Source organism: Phascolarctos cinereus, unplaced genomic scaffold (assembly GCF_003287225.1).
Source record: "Phascolarctos cinereus isolate Bilbo 61053 unplaced genomic scaffold, phaCin_HiC Scaffold_84;HRSCAF=622, whole genome shotgun sequence".
NCBI lineage: Eukaryota > Metazoa > Chordata > Mammalia > Diprotodontia > Phascolarctidae > Phascolarctos > Phascolarctos cinereus.
The window spans coordinates 9,796-32,761 of record NW_027556235.1 but is presented as its reverse complement, the minus strand read 5'-3'; the positions used below and the strand labels follow the sequence as shown (position 1 = coordinate 32,761).

At 39.7% G+C, this 22,966-nt stretch overlaps 1 long non-coding RNA gene and 1 pseudogene across 1 annotated transcript; both read right to left on the bottom strand.

Annotated features, from left to right (window-relative positions):
- Positions 1–1,634: 1,634 nt before the first annotated feature.
- Positions 1,635–4,368, bottom strand: LOC110204068 (CCR4-NOT transcription complex subunit 7 pseudogene; annotated as a pseudogene).
- Positions 4,369–9,110: 4,742 nt separating this feature from the next.
- Positions 9,111–17,196, bottom strand: LOC110204066 (uncharacterized). Its single transcript, XR_002323183.2, has 3 exons — positions 17,041–17,196; positions 14,612–14,704; positions 9,111–9,933 (listed from the first exon to the last, which is right to left on the bottom strand). It is a non-coding gene; the product is annotated as an uncharacterized LOC110204066 (long non-coding RNA).
- Between the last annotated feature and the right edge of the window lie 5,770 nt (positions 17,197–22,966).

The window sequence follows — 22,966 nt, the reverse complement described above, 5'->3', positions numbered from 1 at the left end:
AAACCCTGGCCATCTTCCTAAGGGAAGGGAGTCAGGGCATCCAACCCATCTACCCTTAGAGTTGCTGTGGGCTGTGCTCTTCGATACAACACCACCACCTCCAAGATGGAAAAGACTAACCCTGCTGCACACTCACATACCCCAAGGAGGACGGCTTTGAATGGGCTGAAACAATCTGAATAAAGGTTTCTCCTCATCCCCTCCTTTCCACACATAGTAATCAATGACCAGCTTTGGGTTTTAATATTAAAACAATAACCACAACTTAGCTAACAATCTACAACCTTTATAAGTGATAGCCAAATCGTTTTACCTGTAACTTCTTCTTAACTACAGGAAAAGGTAGAAATATTCAGTTCTTCAAATGGCAGTTAGAAAACATTACAAGACAGTGGTTAGCAGGGCTAATAAAATAACATAACTGGTTTTAAACACTTTTTCCACTTTCGGTTTCTTTCAGTTGATACTTTTGCAACATCCAAATTATGAAAAGTTGCTTGACATACCTGACACAAAAGTTTACCAATCTGAAGCATTATTATGTATTTGAAACTTAAAACAAACCCATTACCAATCAGGTGACTTCCATCCTGTTGCATGCATTTCCAAATTACCTTATACAGAAAATCGGGTATCTCCTCACCATTGGCATTGTATACTGGTCACATCTAATTAAGGAACTAATAATAATAGTTAACATTTCTAATGCCTTCTCTCTGCCAGGCATTGTGTTAGGCACTTTACACTCATGTGAAGTAAACTGAGGTAACTTGCTTAAGGTCACCCAGTCAACAAATTTGAGATCTATGTATTTTCCCAATTTGTCTTAGTGTGAAATCATATAATATATTCTGACTTATCTTAAAAATTAGGAGAGACAATTTTTCACTTAAAATGTGACCAGAATGAATTCAGTTACCTAGATTTATGTTCCAAATGGTATTACACAGAATCTTGGGTTATGATTTTAAGACTGACTGTAGCATTATATATTTTATACAAATGCTACTTATTCCAATGATTTCATATTATGGGGTCCACTATTTCCAGGATATCCACTGCCAAAGATGGTAAAAGTGGCAATCTGATATTAAGTTTTGATCTACCCCAATTATTACACTTAAGAGCATGCTTTAATTTAGTTCAAATCTCAGTTCTACAATCTCAGAAGGAACCCATAACTTATCAATTTACTCACAGCTTTATATGATTCCTTAAAATGAATAGGAGTCTCATGTAATTTATAGTCATATTTCCGATTTTAACATACCAATTTAAAAAGTTATTTTAAAATTGACCAGTACTTAACTTTAGTTTCTAACACTCCCTAAATTCTAGCTAGACATTCCAAACAATTAACTTTTGGTTGTTTCCCAGTTCACACAAATGTTTCCCTTTTGTGAGCCAGGAAAGGGTTAGTGCCAGTTCTGTTCCAAAGTACAGCCTCTTCCCTCTCTTCACCTTAAAACTTTCACAGACACAATCCATAAACTCACCTCTCTTAATAAATTTGTCATTCTGGGCAAAAAGGTCCCTCCTCCTCTTTTTTCTTGTCTGTCACTTTACACACCAGAACTTGGCCACAGTTCAGGAATGTAGAGGGAGAGAAAGAATTTTTTTTAACTTTAGGGGTTTAATTAACAAGACAATTGTTAACAGGAATTCCTCTGGCTGGGGAACCCTGTACCTGCCCCATAACCATGAGATGTTCCTTTTGATACCAAAGGAAGATGCCAATGATATCCAGATTGATTATAGGTCATAGTTTAATCAATAATTAGAAATAGTTACAAGACAGGGGCAATCTTCAGTCTGGGGCAGTGGCCAGACCATTCAATGGATCCCTGAAAAAGACTTCCAAAATCCCCATGGTAATTACAGAAAGCAGACAAAGGGAGGAGGAGCTAGAGAGTGCATCTGTTCTGATTAGTGGATACTTTTGGTTTTCTGCTTAGTAATGGGCTTGGGCATTAAGCCAATGTTATGCCAAACATAAGTTTGTGTACTGATCATGTAGCAGTCACATATGGATAATGATAATCTTGTTATGGCTTTCATCAGTCATAGTATCTTAAGTTATGACTCATTGTCTAAGTGATAATGCAGTATCTAAGTTATGATTTTTTTTAACGGGTCACCATCTTTGGGCTGCTACCTTTCACCGAGTTTAAGTTTTATGGCTTTTCACTTATTACTATATTTCATGGCTTTTCCCCACTTGGGACACCACAATAACCTATATCAGATTGTTTATTGTCTCAGGGAGAGGGGAGGGGAGGGTGAAGTAGGAGGGATAGAATTTGGAATTCAAAATGTAAAAAGTGTTTTAAAATGTCTGATATTTAATTGGAGAAAAAAAAACCAAAACATTAAAAAAAACTTTTAAAGTAAGGCTTCGATTCCTCCCCTTCCCCAACAAAAAAAGATTGTTAAGTTCCTTCAGGGCAGGGATTGTCTCTTCTCGTTTTGTATTCATAGTACTTATACACTGTAGATGTTTAACAAATGTTTATTAATTGATCAATTATCATTTTCTTTAACTTCATTATTTGTTGTTTCTATAATATCTAATTTGACCTCCTCCTTCTTTAGGACTTTGTTGTTAAGGTTCCATTTAGATCTGTGTTTAATGTTAGTGGTCCTGGAACCAATGACTATTTTTATGGTGTTATGGTTTTTTAAAGGATGAAATAAATACTTTTGTCTTTTTACCATCATTTTCAATACATCTGTGCTCTCATGCATAGTTAGTTTTGTAAAAGATTCATGTAGTGCTGAGAAATGTCTATTTTTGCAATCACATTTAGAAAATGCTATAATTCTTAGCATGTAATTTTTCTTCAATTAGGAAGGGTGACATAGAAATTGGATAGCAAATAAATACACATGCACACAATGAAAAAGCATTTCTATCCTTATTTGGACTTATTCACGCTTCATTTTTTTAAACCTTGTATGGCTTTATAATAAATCTCCCAATCAATCTTTTTTGATGGAACTAGCAAAAGCATAATGTAATTTCTTGTTATTTAATTTGGTATAAAATAGATCTAAGCTGACTCTTTCTCTTTGGACTTTACCCTAATGAAGGTGACTTGCAGAATCATCAAATCAATCACACAGTATAAAAATATAAGACCACATAAGAGGGAGTAGGAGACAAGGAGAAGTGGATCAAGGGAAAGATACTGTCATGGGACTGCAGGCTCATGCCCCCTGGATGTTGACAGATTTTACTAAGCCAGTCAAAGCCAGCAAGTTCCTGGACTTGATAGTTTGCTGAAGAGAATAAAGCTGTTTGAAACATTTAGTCAGTCCCCAATACACTAGGTCCACCAATTCAAAGGTGACAGACATTGGATGTATTTGGAAGACAAAATACCAGGAACAGGAGTTCTTCTAGGCTAAACTCTTCAGCAGTTTATCTTTTCCTTTTGGGTTAGCTTTGCCTAGTCAACAATTTGTGGCAAATGAACACACTCCATTCCATTGGACAGGACAAAGGAAAGCTGAGTAGACCTGGGACATGATCCATTTTCAGGTGAAAAGCAAGAAAACCCCAAACTTAAAAGAGTACAGCTGAGTTGCTTTCTAAGTGCCAAACTGATGGTCTACAATCTCACATATCAAAAATTCTTGCATACTGGAAGGCACTGACATAAAACAGAGCAACAAGTTATAAACTGTGTGTGTTAATTTGGAAATGAGAGGAGAGTGAGTTATCTAAATAACAACAGGTAGATATGTTTGCCAAAAGATTTTGGTATAGATAGGGATTTTGAGGTGTTTGCATCTCTTCGTTAGATACTTTACATCATAGATGACAAGAAAAGAACCATCAGACAATCACAAAGACACCGAGATTTCCAGGCAAGTGAGAGTTGGTTAGGAATTTGATGAAATAACCATCAATAAGGACTGTGAAAGGAAAGCGACCTGACTCCTTCACACAGCACTACTCCTAATGTCATGAGAAATTTTCCTTCTTCCTCTTGTCTTTTTAACTGGAATGCCAGATGTTTTAGTAGTACCTCTCTAGAGACCTAGGTGTACATGTGCACCCTTAAATCACATTTGAAGTTAAAATGTCACATTGAGGTTCCTGGAGGACACTCTTCTTGCTCATTCATAAATGTCAATGCAGTGTACTTGACTTCTTGCTAGTTTGTACCACTAATTAGCATTCCTTCTGAGTTCAGCACCTGAAAACTTCCTGTTCACAGCAACATAATTATGCTCCTGGATAACTGGGCTCATTTTCTTCTCCTCAGCAAGGTTACAGACTCCAGTTTCAGAAATCCTTTGGCTATGATATACAGTGGCTGCTGGCACAGTGGGCACAAGCAAGGGTCTAACTGCCACCAAGCATCAACCAATATGTACTGGATGAAAGATTCATTTCCGAAAATACACTGACTTTCTTATTTTTCTAACTTGGCCAGGGCTCCTACAGCACCTAGGCCTCCTTCTCAACATATTGACAGCCTTGGGGGTGGGGGCGGTCAGGGAACATTCCCCCTGCTGGCTGCCTGGAGAAGGAAAGAAATTGAGCAACTACCTGGTGCCGCCCCTTCCATTCCCTGGGACTCTTGCGTTCTTCCTCATCTACACCTAGCAATGCCTCTGTATGACCCTCAGGACCACGTAGGGAGGGTCAAAAGGACAGAAAATGGAATTCAAGGTCTTAAAAAGGAATGCTGAAAATTGTTTTTACGTGGAACTGGGAAAAAGGAAAATACTAAATTAAAAAAGAAAAATTATGACATTTTACTCTTTCAAATTTATTATAATGTCAAAGGTAGCTAAAGAAATCTTTGGAATTGTACTATTTTTCTATATTAGATTATCAATAAAATATTTGATTTAAAAAAGACTAGAGCTGAACAGAAAATTTGACTTTCAAATACAAGACTGGAGAGAAGCACAAATAGGTAAACAGGAAAGGGAAATCATAAGGGACTTGATAAGGTTAAATGGGTTACCTCCCAGCATTGCAAGATGATACTTGAAACTCATAAGAAATTTCTCATCATTAGTTAGAAGGAGTATAAATAGAAGGCAGAGGTGTGAGTTGAATATGAAGTGAGGGTATCTAAAAAATAAAATTAAGGCAGGAGAAAGAGGAGTGCACTGGGAGAAAGGGAAAGGAAGAGACAGAATGGGATAAATTGTCTAACATAAAACAGGCAAGAAAGAGCTTTTGGGGTTGAGGGGAAGAGAGGGGAGGTGGTGGGGAACACTTGTACCTTACTCTCAGAATTGCCTCAAAGAGGGAACAACATACACACACAATGGGTCCAGAAATCTATCTTACCCTACAGAAAAGCAGGGTGATAGAAGGAAGGACAGATTGAGGAAGGTGGTAGTCAGAAGCAAACCACTTTTAATGAGGGACACAGTGAAAGGACAGAGAGAATAGAATAAACAAGGAGGAAAATAGGACAGAGAGAAATACAGTTAGCAAACATAACTGGTAAAAAAAAATTCTTGAAGCCAACTTCCTCTGATGAAGGCCTCATTTCTCAATTATATAGAAAAGTGAGACAAATTTATAGAAATAAGAGCCGTTCCTCACCAGATAAATGATCAAAAGATATGACCAGTCAGTTTTCAGATGAAGTAATCAAAGCTATCTATAACCATATGAAAAAAAATGCTCTAAATTGCTGTTGATTGTTGCAAGGCAAATTAAAAAATTGTAAGGTACAGCCTCACACATATTAGATTGGTTAATAAAACAGAAAAGGAAAATAACAAATGCTGGTGGGGATGGGGGAAATTTGAGACATTAATAGACTGTTGGTGGAGGTGTGAATGGATTCAACCTTTCTGTAGAGCAATTTGAAACTATGTCCAAAGGGCTATAAAACCATGCATACCCTTTGACCTAACAACACTGCTACTAGATCTTTATCCCAAAAGACATTAAATAAAGGAAATGGACATATACATACAAAAATATTTATAGCAGCTCTTTTCTGGTGGTAAAGAAATGGAAATTCAGGGGATGAGCATCAATTGTGAAATGGTTCATTAAGTTGTGGTATATAATTGTGATGGAATGCTATAAGAAATAATGATCAGGGTAGGCTCGGAAAATCCTAGAAAGATTTACATGAATTAATGGGAAGTAAGATGAATAGTACCAGGAGAACATGGTACACAGTAACAGCTATATTATAAGATGATCAGCTATGACGAACTTAACTGTTTTCAGCAATATAAAGATCCAAGACAACTCTGAAGGACTTTATGAAGAAAAATGCCATCCATTCCCAGAGAAAGAAATGATGGTGTCTGAATACAGATGAAAGCAGTCTTTTTTAACTTTATTTTTCTTGAGGTTTTTTTCTCTACATTTTCTTTAACAACATGAGTAGTACAGAAATATGTTTTACATGACTAAATATGTATAATCTATATAGCTTGCCTGTTCAATGGGGAAGTTTGGGTTGAGAGGGAAGGAGAGAATTTCAAACTCAAAATTTTTAAAATGAATGTTAAAAATTGTTTTTATATGTAATAGAGGAAAAATAAAATAGTAAGGGGCAGCTAGGTGGCACAGTGGATAGAGCACAGGCCCTGAAGTCAGGAGGACCTAAGTTCAAATCTGGCCTCAGACCAAACACTTGACACTTACTAGCTGTGTGACCCTGGGCAAGTCACTTAACCCCAATTGCCTAAAAAAAAAACAAAAACAAAACAAAAATAAAATAGTAATACTAAACAATAACAACAACAACAACAACAACATAAGTGGACCTTTTGTGTAATATGAATTTACGCACAGAAGTGGAAAAGGGCAGGAGGGAGTTAGGAAGAGGACTGCACCCCTGTGGAGGAGGAGTCGGCACATGGTTCCAGGATATGTGGGGGCTGGGCACAGAGAAGCATAAGCAGGAGGAGGAACACATGGCTGGTGCGGCCAGCCACATGAGGGCCTGGCTGGAACCGAAAGGAAGAACACGCTGGCAGGCAGACACATGAGGGCCGCACATGGAAACATTTAAGAGAGGACAGGCCACACGGTACCCCAATGTGGATGGACAAAATAACAAAACACAGAGACCAAACTCTTGGGCAGGTGGGCAGACTGAAATCAACATCTACTTTCTCAGCACTAGAGGTTTCAAGCCCAGCCCTGATCCAGCAGTGGTGATGGCTGTCTCTCTGAAGGTCTGTTCTTTTGCTTTCATTTGTAGGACTTTGTTTTTAGCTCTTTTTTTGTGGAAGGGGGATTGTGGTGGTAGGAGGCCACAGAGCACCAACTTCAGAGGCAGGAGCAGAAAGAGATCCCAGTACAGAATGGTAAAGTTTACATAGGGGTTTTCTTGGAATGCAGATTTCTTATTGAATTCCTTACATAAAGTCCAATTCGCATCATGTGAATTTACATAAAATACCATCTTTCTGCCCTCCTTTCTATTCCCATTCAGTTTCCTCCAGAGATCTTTCATATCTAAGTTTTCTAAAATTCTATTACTCTTCTTACCTTCTTATTCATTTTATGGTTAGGTCTATCTAGCTCTCAGGGAAAAGTTGATGTGCCTCACTAATACAGTTTTCCTGTATATTTCTTCCTGTAATTCATTTAACTCTTCCTTTAAGAAACTGAATTCTATGCCATTCCTAAACATACGTTTACTCTTGATATTACTTCATTGTCTCTCATTCCTTTGAACAAGAGGTAGTTTCCCTGTTTTACCCCTTTTAATAGGGCTATTTGTGCTTTTTTGCTTTGTCTGAAATCATGATTGCTAGCCCTCCATTTTTTACTTCAGCTGAAGTATAACAGTTTCTGCTCCAGCTCCCTATTTCAACTCTGTCATTCTCTCTTTGTTTCAAGTAAATTTCTTGTAAAAAACAAAACATACGTTTGGATACTGGTTTTTAATCCATTTTGCTACCTGCTTCCATTTTATGAGTGAGTTCATCCCATCCACACAGTTAGGATGACTAACTACATATTTTCCTCCACCCTATTTTCTTCTGTTTCTCCTTCTCTCTCTTTTTTCATCCTGTCTCTCCTCTAATTTCTGTTTCACATATGACCACTGTATTCTTTTTTCAGCCCACCCTTTTATCACCACTTTTTCTTTTACTTTTCTTATTCTCTTGCTTACCTGGAGGGTAAGATAGATTTTTATGACCAACTGAGTAAGTATATATAGATACAAGTATTAATATAGACACAGATATTTTCCACTTTTGAACCAATTTAGATGTGATTGAGGTTCAAATGCTGGCCACTCCTCCTTCCATTTCCTACTGCAAGATAAAAGCTCTTCCTTGCACACCTATTTTAGGTGAGATCATTTCCCCCATTCTTTCCCTCCCTTCTGCCTTCTCCCAGGGCATCCACATTTCTCACCTATCCATTTATTTTACATCATCCCAACTGAAGAGGCTCACTCCCAAACCTTCTTTCTATGTAGAATACTTCTACCTGCTCTAATAATGATAAAATTCTTAAAAGATATATGTATCCTCTTCCCTTATAGAGAAGCACACAGTTTAACTTTATTGAGTCACTTGTGATTTCTCTTTAGTATTTTACCTTTTATTGCTTCTTTTGAGTCTTGTATTTGAAAGTCACATTTTGTCTTCAGCTGTGGTCTTTTTATCAGGAATGATTCAAAGCCTTCTATTGCATTAAATATCCATTTTTTTCTCTTTGATGCTTTTTATAGAGAGCAAGCCTGAAGTAGCTGGAATGTTCTTAGAACGTATATCTCCACTCATAAGTATCTTGTCCACTGATTGTTCTGAGGGTAGATGTGTTTCCACAGAGAGCAAGCCTGTAGTATCCAGTGTAAGAAAGAGACTGGAAAGCCAATCTGGGCAAAGAAACCAACCTGTATCAGGAGAAACAAAGGTGGGGTCTCAGACTGCACTGGGCAGACTATAGACCCCACCTATGCTTCTCTTACAGGTTGGTTTCTTTGCCCAGAGAGGCATTCCAGTCTCTTTCTTACACTGAAATGTTCCCAGACAGAGTATCTCCTGCCACAGGTCTTTTCCTCTGAGTGTTCTGAGGGTAGATGTGTTTCCACAGAGAGCAAGCCTGTAGTACCCGGTGAAAGAGACTGGAAAGCCAATCTGGGCAAAGAAACCAACCTGTATCAGGAGAAACAAAGGTGGGGTCTCAGACTGCACTGGGCAGACTATAGACCCCACCTACGCTTCTCTTACAGGTTGGTTTCTTCACCCAGAGAGGCATTCCAGTCTCTTTCTTACACTGGAACATTTCCAGGCAGAGTTTCTCCTGCCACAGGTATCTTTTCCTCTGAGCGTTCTCAGAGTGTGTGTCTCCATCTTTACGTATCTTTGTCCATTGAGTGTTCTGATGGTAGATGTGCTTCCACAGAGAGCAAGGCTGTAGTAACTGGAATGTTCCCAGAGAGAATGTCTCCTGCCACAAGTATCTTTTCCTCTGAGTGTTCTGAGGGTAGATGTGTTTCCACAAAATGTAAGCATGTACTACCCAGTGTAAGAAAGAGACTGGAAAGCCTCTCTGGGAAAAGAAACCATCCTTTATTAAGAGAAACAAAGGTGGGGTCTCAGACCACACTGGGTAGACTATAGACCCCACCTATGCTTCTCTTAAAGGTTGGTTTCTTTGCTCAGAGAGGCTCCCCAGTTTCTTTCTTATACTGGGATCTTCTCAGAGAGAAATCTCCTGCCACAGGTAACTTTTCCTCCTAGTGTTCTGAGGGTAGATGTTTTTCCCCAGAAAGCAAGACTGTAGTAAGTAGAATGTTCTGAGTCTGTGTCTTCAGCCCCAAATGTCTCGTCTGCTAAGTATTCTGAGGCTAGATGTGCTTCCACAGAGAGCAAACCTGTAGTAAGTGGAATGTTCCCAGAGTGAGTGTCTCCCGCCACAATTATCTTTTCCTCGGTGTACTATTTAGTTGTGTTGACTGCTTTTCCCTCCTAAAACAAAAAATAGCATTTGTCACATGGCATGGCTCTCAGGGAGGAGGAGAAGAAGAGGGAGGGATACATGGGATACCATGATGTAAGATACAGTAAACATCAATAAAACTTTTTAAATGTAGTCAAGAATCTAAAGGGTATTCATGGAGAGGTGGGAAGGGGAAAGAAAGGAGTTTTGGATGTGCAGAGTGATTCCTTCCACCTCTGCAGCCTCAGGATCAGGGCTTGGCTTGAGACCTCCAGTACTGAGAGAGACTTTTAGCTGCTCTGACCATTTATCCACATGTCTGGCATCCACATGTCTGTCTTCTGTCCATCCACACTCAGGTATTGTATGTTTTTCCTTCTGTCCATCTGTCACTGCCCTCTTCGATGTGTGGCCATGTCCAGCCTTCATGTTTCTGTTCCCTGCTTCTTTTTCCTCTCAGTTCCGGCCAGGTCATCATGTGGGTGGCCCCTATACCCGCCTGATCCTCTTCCTGCTCTTGCTTCTCTGTCTTTGGCCCCCCCACGTGTCCTTGGACTGTCTCTTGGCCCCCTCCCCTCACAGGCACATGACCCCCTTCCTGCCTCCCTCCATCCCTTGTAACCAAGCCTATGGGAAAATTCACATTACCTCAAAATCGTTCTACTTAGAGGTTTGCCCAATGGTCCACTTAGGCAAAGCAAGAACTGTCTGTAGTTGATTTAAAAAAACAGATGGCAAAAGTGGAAAGCAGGTTGGCAGGAATTTGATGGAGATCAACACCCCATACCACATATCAAATTATACTATAAAGGAATATATGAATTAGATATGATAATTGACATAATTACAGTGATAAGTGATGAAAATTATGAATAAGAGATACAAATAAAATCATTAATAATTACTCTAGCTTAGACCTACAACTCACTATTTATTCATTCTATAGCTATAGATTAAGCTCCTTCCATGTGCTGGGCACAGAGAAAGACAGGTGGCCTAATTAAGCACTCTACAAGCATTTCTTAAGTACCTCCTGCATAACAGGTACACTGCTAGGTTCTGGAGATGCAAACACTATTAAGGACATGGTCCTGATGAGGAATGCCCTTGATGACAACTTGTATCCAGATAATGACCTTGACAACACCTTGTATCCAGAGACCTTGAACTAACCAGTCACACTCCAGGCTCCTAATAGCTGACCACAAAAACATGCAGTACCTACCATTGCTTACCCTATAGTAACCTTAGAGCTAATTAACATCCCACCTTTCCATTAGCCAATCCTTGGCCACTGTTGTCTTCCTTAAGGAGAAAACCCCACTGGGTGCTTTAAACATGAATAAATGCCATTGCCTGATCTGGAGACAGTCTGAGCAAATTTTTTTGAGACAACACCAGAAAACACTTCTTGCCTCCCAAGAGACCCTAATCACTAGTAGCTTATGTTCTAATAAGGCAGAAAATACATAAGTATACAGAAAATAAATGCAAATAAAGGCAAAGTAAAAGACAGTCTGGGAGGAAGGCCAGTAGCAGCTAGCAATGAGAAAGGCTTCATGAATAGGTGATGCTTGAACTGTGTCTGGATGGAAGAGGAGGATTCTCTGAGGCTGAAAGATAGAGGGCCAGCTTCAGAGTCAGAAGTGCTCAGAGTTCAAGTCCTTCTTTGGACCCATGCTAGCAGCATGAACACAGTCAAGTAACCTAACCTCTTAGTGACCCAGACTCTGTAAGATCACAGACACATTCAGGTGGGTTGTCAGTCTTATTGAGGTGGCAAAAAGATTAAAGAGTGCTTGACTAGTCACACTCTGACTTGCCCAAGGTCACATACTGTAAATGCCTGAGGCTGCATTTGAATTCAGATCTTCCTAACTCCAGGCCCAGTGCTCTAACCACTGAAGGACCTAGATGGAGGGATTCAGAGATTTCATAAGACTGTTGCCAAGCCATGGCTGAGAAGGCTACCTTGAGGGCAGGGAAGGATAAGAAAAGAGCTTATTCTCATTGCAGTGAAGTTCTGCAAGTGCTCACTCAGTCCCTTCTAAATTTACCAATTACCCTGAGGAAAAACTCTACTTGTCCTACCTGTGTTAGGAACTCCCCAAATAGCTTTATGTACGGTGTGTGCAACGGTCTGGAAGCAGGACCTATCACCCCACAGAGCATGTAAACTACTTTGAATGTAAGCAGCAAGAGAAGCTTCAGCTATCCCATGGGAAACTTGGAAGCTTTTGGACACTGCATTGCCTGTACAGACTTCTGGGTCACAGTTCAAGGGCAGAGAGAACTTTCTGGCAAGAGGGAACAGGGACGCTGAGGAACAGGATTGTTTTCAGTCACAAGGGATCAGGTACCCTGAAGAACAGTATCACTTGCAATCCCAAAGGAACAGGGCCCTGAGGGGCAGTATCACTTCTGGCCAAAAGGGAGAAGGGACCCTGAGGAGCAGGATCCATTGCAGTCCCAAGGGATAAGGGGTTCTTCCTCGGTGAGGCCCAGAGCACAGAGAAGGAAACCAGTGACTAAATCTCTCCCCAGATCACATCACTGTGGAACCACCAAAAAATTTCAAACCCCCAGAACTAACTTTTTAAACAGCAGTGTGAGAGGCCTGAAGCTTCAGAATATCTTCACCCCTCTCCCACCCCCACCACCAACACACACAGACACTTAGGCTTTAGGTTAAGTATAAAATGCAATGGTAGCAGTCATGATCTCTAACAAACCAAAAGCTGAAATAGTCCTAACTCAAAGAGATAAGCAGGGAAACTATATCTTGCTAAAAGGTACCATAGACAATAATATTAAACAAAGATGCACCAAATGGCAGAGCATCCAACTTCTTAAAGGAAAAGTTAAATGACTTAGAGAAGGATATAGACGGTCAAACTATACTAAGGGGTAACCCCAACTTTCCCTTCTCAGAATTAAGCAAATCTATGCATAAAATAATTTTTAAAAAAAGAAGTTAAGGAGAGAAAAAGAATATCAGAAAGGTCAGATATGATAGAACTCTGGAGAAAACTGAATGGAAATAGGAAGGAATGTAACTTTTCTCAGCTGTATATGGCACCTTCACAAAAAAATGAACATATATTAGGGCACCACAAACTAATAATTAAATGGATAAAACCAAAAATATTAAATGGCACCTTTTACTGACCACAATGCAATATAAATTACAGAGATGTAGAAGTGCAGATTAAAAATTAATTGGAAAGTAAAAGATCCAATCCTAAAGAATCAGTGAGTCAAAGAACAAAATTTAGAATCAACCAATAATTTCATCAAACAGAATTACAACAATGAGGCAACATACTGAAATTTGTGGCATGAAGCCAAAGCAGTACTTAGGGAAACATTTCTCTCTCTAAATGCTTACATCTATAAAACAGAGAAAGAGCAGATCAAGGAACTGGGCATGAAATTTATAAAAGTAGGGAAAGAACACATGAAAAATCTCCAATTAAAAATCAAAATGGAAATCCCTAAATCAAAGATGAGATTAAGAAAATGTCTAAAAAATAAAATTATAAAATAAAAGCAGTTGCTGCTTTTATCAAAATACTAATAAAAACAGACAAACCACTGGGTAACTTGATCAAGAAAAAGAAAGAAGAAAACCAAAGGAGCTGTCTCAAAAACAAAAGAAGGAATGCGTAACCAATCAAGATGAAATTAAAGCAATGCTTAGGTGTTATTTTACCCAATCATATGCCAGCTAAACTGACAATCTACCTGAAATATATGAATACGTACAAAAATATAAACTGCCCATATTAACAGAAGAGGAAATAGAACACATAATAACCTATCTTAAAAGAAAAAAATTGAATAAGACATAAATGGGTTGCCTATGAAAAATTTCCCAGGACCAGATGGATTTGAAAGTGAATTCTACTAAATATTTAAAAAAGAAAACATTTCATCCCAATACTATATAAACTATTTGAAACAACAGGTAAAGGAATCCTATCAAATTCCTCTTATGGCACAAATATATTTTTGATAACTAAACGAGGGTGTAGGGATATATGCAAAATAATATCTTATTGAAGGAGCTGTGAAATAACATCCATTTTGGAAAGTAAATTTGGAATTATGCAAAGAAAGCAAGAAAAACGTCCAAAGATTTTAAAACAAAGACTCCATTACACCCCAATGAAGCCATTAATAAGAAAAGAAGTCCCCAAATATTCCAAAAGACTTATAACAGCATTTTTTTTGTGGCAGCTATGAATTGGAAACAAATAGATGCTCATCAATTGGGGAATGGCTAAACAAGATATGGCATATGAAAGACATGGAACACTGCTACAATGCTCTACTGTGTGTGGGGGGCAGCTAGGTGGCATAGTAGATAGAGCACCTGCCCTGAAGTCTGGAGGACCTGAGTTCAAATCAGGCCTCAGACCAAACACTAGACACTTACTAGCCATGTGACCCTGGGCAAGTCACTTAACCTCAATTGCCTAAAAAAAGAGAATGATGTGTGTGATGAGGACAGAGAAGTATGGAAAGATTTTTGTGAAATGATGCAAAGTGAATTAAGAGAGTGGAAAAAAAACAGTACATATACATGGTACCTATAACAACTGAAATGGAAAGAATGAGACACAAAAAAATTAAAAGTATCTGTGACAAAATGTTAAAGATCAAGTGGGACTGAAAAGGAAACATGAGAAGACACCATTACATTACCCCATCCAGGAGGTGAGAGGTTCCCAGGTCTTACACATTGCACATGTTTTCCTGAAATGCATCAATCAATTGTGGTTACTTTTCTTTTTCTCCCTAAAAGAAAAAAAATATGATTTATTATATGGCATGGCTCTTGAGGATGGGGAGAGGGTGGGATATATGGGATAATCTCATGACGTAAGAAACAAAATATAAAAAAAATTTAAAATAGTCAAGCATCTCAAGGGAAATAATGGGAGGGGGAAGGAGGAAAGAAAGGGGTTTGGGTTAGTGATTATCAGTAGCAGATCCAAACTATGTTACAAATTCGTGATTATGAAAACAATTGTTGTTGTCGTTGTTTACTCCTATCTGACTTTTCCTGACTCCATTTGGGGTTTTCTTGGCAATGATATTGAAGTAGTTTGCCATTTCCTTCTGAAGTTCATTTGACAGATGAGGAACTGAGGGAAACAAGGTTAAGTGACTTGCCCAGGGTCACACAGCTAGTGTCTGAGGCCATATTTGATTGTATTTTATTATTAATTAATCTATTTATTTTACTTTTCATTATTTACTTCCACAAGATTTTTAGTTCTAAATTTTCTCCCCATCTCTCCTCTCCTCCCACCCCAAGACATGCATTCTGAATACCCTCTTCCCCCAATCTGCCCTATCTTCTATCACACCCCGATTTTTTATCTCCTTCCCCTTCTATTTTCCTGTAGAGCAGGATAGATTTCTATGCCCCTTTGCCTGTATATCTTATTTCCCAGTTGCAAGTAAAAACAATTTTTAACATTCCTTTTTAAAACTTTGACTTCCAAATTCTCTCGCTTCCTCCCTCCCCACCACCTTCGTTGAGAAGGCAAGGATTATGATATAGGTGCAGTCATGCAAAACACTTCCATGATAGTCATGTTGTGAAAAGCTAACTATATTTCTTTCCATCCTATCCCACCCCAGTTTATTCTAGTCTCTTTTTGACCCTGTCCTCCTCAAAAGTGTTTGTTTCTGATTAGCCTGTCTGAAGCCATTTTTGAATTCAAGAAGATGATTCTTCCTGACTTCTGTGCCTGGAGAATACCTAGCTGCCCAGAAAACAATTTCTCTTGTTAAAAATTGAAAGGGAGATTAATGGAAAAGATTAGGTATGCAATGTACAGAAGGAAACAAATAGGAAAAAAAGAGTGTTTAATAAATCCAAAGAAAGCAGTTGGGTGGGGGGAAAGGGACCACACACTATTTGATGGAAAAAAAAAACAGATGGGATAAGGGAAAAGTTTGCCAGAAATTCGATAGGACATCGACACCTCATATCACCTTACACATTAAACTACAAATGGATACATGAATTAGGTGTAAAAGGGGATTCAACAGTAAATTAGAGGAGCAAGTAGGAATTTGCTTTTCACATCTATGGACAGGGGAAGAGGTTTAGACAGAAAAAGAAAGACAGAGAATCACAGAAAATGAAATGGATGATTCTGCTTCTATAAAGTTGAAATGTTTTGGTACAAACAGACCAAATGCAGTCAAAATGAGAAAGGTAACAGTTAAGTGAGGAAAAACATCTTTGCAGTAAAGTTCTCTAAGGACTGTTGCATATGCAAGATGTAGAAGGAACTGATTCTAATTTCTAAGATTAAGAGCCATTCTCCAATAGGTCAATGGAACAGGACATTTCCCCCCCAAAAAAAATCCAAGCTATCAACAACCTTATGACAAAATGCTCCAAATCCCTCATAATGAGAGAAATGCCACTAAAACATTTCTTTCAGTCTGCAAATCACAGAGATCTACGGGTTCAGGGACACTCCCCTTTCTGTTCCACAAGGTACATGGAAATAGGTGCTGATTGAAACCAGACCAAAAAGAAATATAGAACTTAATTAAACAACACCAAACAAAAGAGATGGTCTGGAGAAGGGGAGGGGAAGAGTTCCTAGACTGTCTCCTCTCTCCCCAGCCCTGAAGCCGAGCCAAGGATGGGAGAGAGGAAGAAAGGTTGGAAACATTCACCTGGGGAGGGGATGGAGGGAGTGTCTCCAAAGGCTTTTCCCTGCTGGCCTGCATGGCATCCCACCCCATCTCACGACCCCCCAAGTCCCAGACCTCCAGACAAAGTCCTGGGCAGGCAGGAAACCCCAGGCAGAAGCAGCCCTGGAGGAGCAGGCACACACCCATACTTACATACACGCACAAACTCACACAGACAGTCACTCCACCAGACACATACAGATGATCCTACCTACAGACACAACACAGGCATAAACAAAGGTATCTGTACTCCCAGGACCTTCCACCTACACTTACACACATCCTCCTGGGTACTAAGCAAAGCCAGTTGGGGGGGGGTGCTCGGCTTCATAAAAAGGTTAAGGAGGAAGGGAAGACAAGAGGAGAAAAAAGGGAGGGGCTGAGGCAGAAGCAGGGGAGGGAGCACTTACCTCACTCAAAGCCACTTAGGCACTAGGTCCTGGACCGTCATGATCGGTCAGTCTGGACAATGTGGGTAACGGAGGGGAGAGGTGTGGAGGGGAAGGAAAGTGGGGGGGCACTCGGACCTCCAGCGCCTCACCGCACTCACAGCCTCCTCCAGAGACAAAGACTTACACTTAATGGAGGGTGGGAGGGGGCGGACACTGTGATGTCATTAAAGGGCGGGGTTAGTCTCCTCCAGAGAAGAGGGGGAAGAGCAGGGGGAGGGGAGGAGGCTTTGTGACACACACCCAGAGTAGTGGGGGGCCAAACATTTCTCTCAGTCCCCATCACCTACTGGAGGGGGCCGCAGGAGCATCCTCCATCTGGAAGTGGCCCTGGGGCTGACCAGGGTCCCAGGTTCCTGAGGGCAGGCTGCTGGGGCTGGGGGTAGGGGGCAGCAGCTGAGCTCAGCTTGGAGTTCTTCACGGTCAGCCCCTTCATGCACACTGGGAGGGGAAGAACAAAGAGGGGAGGGGGAGGGGGAGGGAAGGATGTCTTGGGGTCCACAAAAAGGAGGAGCACAGTAGCTGCAGCATCATCTGCAAACCAGCAGCCCTTGAATGGGGCTTGGATTCCTCACAACCCCTACAGCAGAGAAAGGAAAGGCTCAGCCTCCTTTCTCCAGTCTGTAGGAGACAAAGAGGAGGAACAGAGGGTCACCCAGGGAGGAAGCACATCTGCCCCAACTATTTATGTGTGGGTACTCTGGTCTAAATCCTATATGATATAAACCTTTCAGAGCCTGGACAAGAGGGAGTCACACCCTCCTTTCTGGCCCAGTATCCCCTACCAAGGGACTTCATACATTTCTTTCTAAAACTTTCCCAGATCTGGGGTTTTATTCTCTGCAACACCAGCCACCCTCCCACTAGTGAATTGGCATAGTGGAAAGACATCTAGAATTGGAGTTACGATACCTAGACCAGGGGTGGGGAACCTGTGGCCTTCTAGCTCCTTGGGTGCAGCCTTTTCCCCCGAGTCTAAGTGTTACAGAACAAATCCTTTTATTAAGGGGATTTGTTCAGTGAAGTCTGGATTCAGTCAAAGGGCCACACTTGAGGACCTAGAGGGCCACATTGAACCTTGAGGCTGAAGGTTCCCCATCCCTGACTTAGACTGAAGTTCTGTCTTATTCACTGTGTGAGCATAGGCAAGACACTTAAACTCTCTAAACCTCAATATTCATATCTCTAAAGTGGGAGTGATAATAATACCTAGGCTAAGTAAATTACAGAGTGGTTGTAAGTCTCAAATGAGATGTTTACAAAGTGCTTTTCAAACCATGACACCCCATAGAGGTATTTATTATTAGGTTTACCATTATCATTCATCTCTGTTAGTCTTTTTGATGGAATTTACACATGGTGCTATTGATTCTTTTCTGTTTAATATTTTTCAGATCATTTTATAGAATTACTGTCTTTTGTAACTAGATAGAAGCATTGGGATGTTAATTCCTCTGCTGCAGGCTCCAGGAATACATCTTTAAGACAATTTTAAGAGAAGAGAGGACTTGTGGGTATGATGCTCCTCATGCTTGACCCACATGGTTTTCATTTCTTCCCCTAGGTCTGTACATGTTGCAAGCTTTTCACCCATGCAGCTTAGAGATTAGGAACACTTGATATGCTATTAAAAATATCATTCTTGATTTTTTATGGATCAGCATTATGACTAGAAGATGGGGCCGATAGTTTTGCTCCATAACAATGTTCCAGTTCCAGTACAATTTATTTTTGAATTCCCAAGGATAACCTGAAGTCTCTAATTTTAATATGAACATCTGTCATCTGTTCACTTTTGAAAGACTTTGAACTTCTAATCGATAATTCCATCCACTACTTCATGTCTTGCTAAGTACTGATTAAGTACTAATGTTTTACAACCTGCAGTGAAGTGGTGCTCAGTTTCTACCACTTCCTTCCGTGGTCTGTGCTGATTGCTAAATCTGGTCTCCTTAAACACAATCTATAATTTCTGCTGACAATGACCCGATGTGGGATTGCCATCCCACATCCCCTCCTTTCTACAAACAAACCCACATGACCAGCATGTGTTCAGTGATTCTCTGTACACATTGTTGTGGAATGTCACCTACAGAGTGCGTCTGGACTCCACTCTTGGACCTTTGCTATTTTATTGGATTCCCCCAGAGACTGACCACTTTCAGATACACTGAACACATCCAGGAGTGAGTATTTAATTTTTTTTAACTTACTTTCACTATTGCTAAGTGAAGTGTTACATCTCTGTGTTCCACAACTATTTCTGTCAGTTTTAAACTCGTTTGATATGGACTTTGAGAACATCCCTCAATCATCTCCCTCCTTTTTAATGAGGAAGTGTTGATCTCTGTATTTCTTTAAAATGTAGATTTTTCTTAGGATACTTAGAAAGTATCAGTTTTTGTTCATTTTTGTAGAATTAGGAGAGGGCCTTTCTACACTATGCCCTATGTAAGAGGGTGGCTACTTTAAGCAGGCCATCTCCTGGGAGGGGGGACTGGGAAGCAGGAAAGGCTCCCCCTGATTTGGCAGGCAGAGGGTTCTAAGGGATGGGTGTATGACAGAGTTACAGGCAAGGCTATAGCCTATAGAGGTAGTACATGGGTGAATATGTCCATATGAAACAAGTGCTGTATGGAGCTCCAGCCAAGGTAGGCTTCTCCATGGAAAAGCTCTCTAAGCGTGCTCAGGAGACACTCGAGACTTTTGTTTCACCCAGGCGGACTTTCTTTAGGAACACAGAGAAAGGATTCTCACAAAAATACAAGGGACTTGCTAAAGGTCTTTAGCTAGGAGCCCCCTCCTGATTGTGTTGCTCCATAATCCTTCTACTGGGGACATTCTCTCCATTAAGAAGGGGTTCAATTGGGTTCCTTAAAGGCATGGCTAAAACTTTTTTTCAGTTAGAGGTTAAGTTACTGCAATCACTAGGGATACCCAAAGGCCAGAGTACACACAGAGTAAACATACATAATATCAGAGGGGCTGGAATAAGCTATTCTGGAAAGTAAAGGAGGTTGGATTTCAACCAAGAATCAACTACCCAGTAAAAATTAATATAATCTTTCAAGGGGGAAAACAAACATTCAGTGAAATAGGGGACATTCAAACATTCCTTTTCAAAAGACTAAAGCTGAAGAGAAAATTCGATTTTCAAATATAAGACTCAAGAGAGGCATAAAAAGGTAAAGAAGAAAGCAAGAATGTAAGTTATTCAGTATGGTTAAAGTGTTTCCATCCCTACAGGGGAAGATGATACTTGTAACTCTTTTTTTTTTTTTTGGTGAGGTAATTAGGGTTAAGTGACTTGCCTGGAGTCACACAGCTAGTGAATGTTATGTGTCTGAATCCAGATTTGAATTGAGGTCCTGACTCCAGGGCCTGTGCTCTATCCACTCCACCACCTAGTTGCTCCAGATACTTGTAACTCTTAAGAATTGTATCTCCATCAGAGTAGTCAGGAGTATACATAGACAGAAGGTGTGGGTATAAATTGACTTTGATGGGATATATAAAAACATTAAGGGGTGAGAAGGAGAGTTGGACTGGGAGAAGGGAGAAAGGAGAGGAAGAATGGGTTAAATTATATCATATTTAAAGGTACAAAAGATCAATGACAATGGAGGGGAAGATGGGACGGGGCTGAGCATTGCTGGAACCTTACTCTCAATGGATTTCGCTCAAAGAAGGAATAACACATATTCAGTTGGGTATAGAAATCTAATACAAGGGGGATGCATAATCAATGAAGATGAAATTAGAACAATGCTTAGGGCCAGCAAAAATGACAATCTATGGAAAATACAAGAGTACTTACAAAAATATTAACCGCCCACTTTAATAGAAGAGGAAATAAAATACTTAAATAACCCTACCTTAAGAGAAGAAATTGAGCAAGGCATAAATGAGCTCCCTAGGAAAAAATCCCCAGGACCAGATGAATTAGAAAGTAAATTCTACTAAACATTTAAAAACATTTCATCCCAATACTATATAAAGCATTTCAAACAGCAGGTAAAGAAAGAGTCTTATTAAATTCCTTTTATGGCACAAATACGTCTTTGATACCTAAAATGAGGGTGTATGGATATACACGAACTAATACCTTACTGCAGGAGCTGTGAAATGACATATCCATTTTAGAAAGTAATTTGGAATTATGCAAAGAAAGTAACAAAAATGTTCACAAAGCCTTTAAAACAAGGACTCCATTACACCCCAAGGAAGCCATCAATAAGAAAAAAAGTTCTCATGTATGCCAAAATACTTATAACAGCACTTTTTGTGAGAGCTATGAATTGGAAACAAAGAACATGCTTATCAACTAGGGAATGGCTAAACAAGGTGTGGAACACTAATGTGATGGAATACTGCTACCATTCTGTAAGAAATGATGTGTGAGATGAGTACAGAGAAGTTGGGAAAGATCTTTGTGAACTGATGCAAAGAGAATTAAGCAGAGTAAAAAAAAAAATACATATACATGGTAACTACAACAATTGAAATGGAAAGAATGAGACACAAAAAATTAAAAGTAACTGTAACAAAATGTTAAAGTTCAAGTGGGACTGAAAGGAAACATGAGAAGACACCATCACCTCTCCAGGACATGACAGGTCCACAAGTGTTACACCTTGCACACACTTTCTGAAATGCATCCGTCAGTTGTGCTCACTTTTCTTTTCCTCCCTAAAAGAAAAAATACAATTTGTATACATTGCATGGCTCTTGAGGATGGGGAGAGGGAGGGATACATGGAATACCTTGGTAATGTAAGTAACAGAAATCAATTTTAAAAAGTTTAAAAAGAGGTCAAGCATCTCAAGGGTAAGAATGGAGGGGGAAAGGAGGAAAAAAAGGGGTTTGGGTTAGTGATTATCAGTAGCAGATCCCAACAACATTACAAATTTGTGATTACAAAAACAATTGTTGTTGTTTACTCCTCTCTGACTTTTCCTGACCCCATCTGGGGTTTTCTTGGCAAAGATACTGGAGTGGTTTGCCATTTCCTTCTGAAGCTCATTTGACAGATGAGGAACTGAGGCAAAGACTGAAGTGACCTGCTCAGGGTCACACAGCTGGTAAGTGTCTGAAGCCAGATTTCAACCCAAGGAGATGTTTTTCCTGACTTCAGGCCCAGTGGGACACCTACCTGCCTGGAAAACAATGGGAACTTGTTAAAATGTGAGATGTTGATCAATGGAAAAGATTAGTTATGCAATATATAAGAGCAAACAAATAAAATAACTCAGTGTTTAATTAATCCAAAGACAGCAATTGGGTGGGGAGGGGGAAGGGAGCACATACTATCTGGTGGAAAATGGAACAGATGAGATAAGGGAAAAGCAGTTTGCCAGAAATTCAATAGGACATCAACACTTCACAGCACCTTTCAAATTCAATTAGAAATGGATACATGAATTAGGTGTAACAGGGGATTCAACAGCAAATTAGAAGAACAAGGAGGAATTTGCTTTTCACATCTATGGATATATGGATAGAGGTTATGACAGAGCAAGCAACAGAGAGAATCCCAAAAATAAAATGGATGATTCTGCTTCTATGAAGTTGAAATGTTTTTGCACAAACAGATCAAATGTAGTTAAAATGAGGGGTAACAGTTAAGTGAGGGGGAAAAACATATTTGCAGTAATGTTCTCTAAGCACTGTTGCATATGCAAGATATAAAAGGAATCAATTTTGTTTCAGAGACGAAGAGCCATTCTCCAATAGATCAAAGGAAGGGGACCTTTTCAAAGGAAGAAATCCAAGCTATCAATTGCCCTATGACAAAATGTTCCAAATCTCTCATAATGAGAGAAGTGCACATTAAAAATTATCTCTTCTTTCAGTTTGCAAATATAGAGATCCACAGGTTCAAGGACAG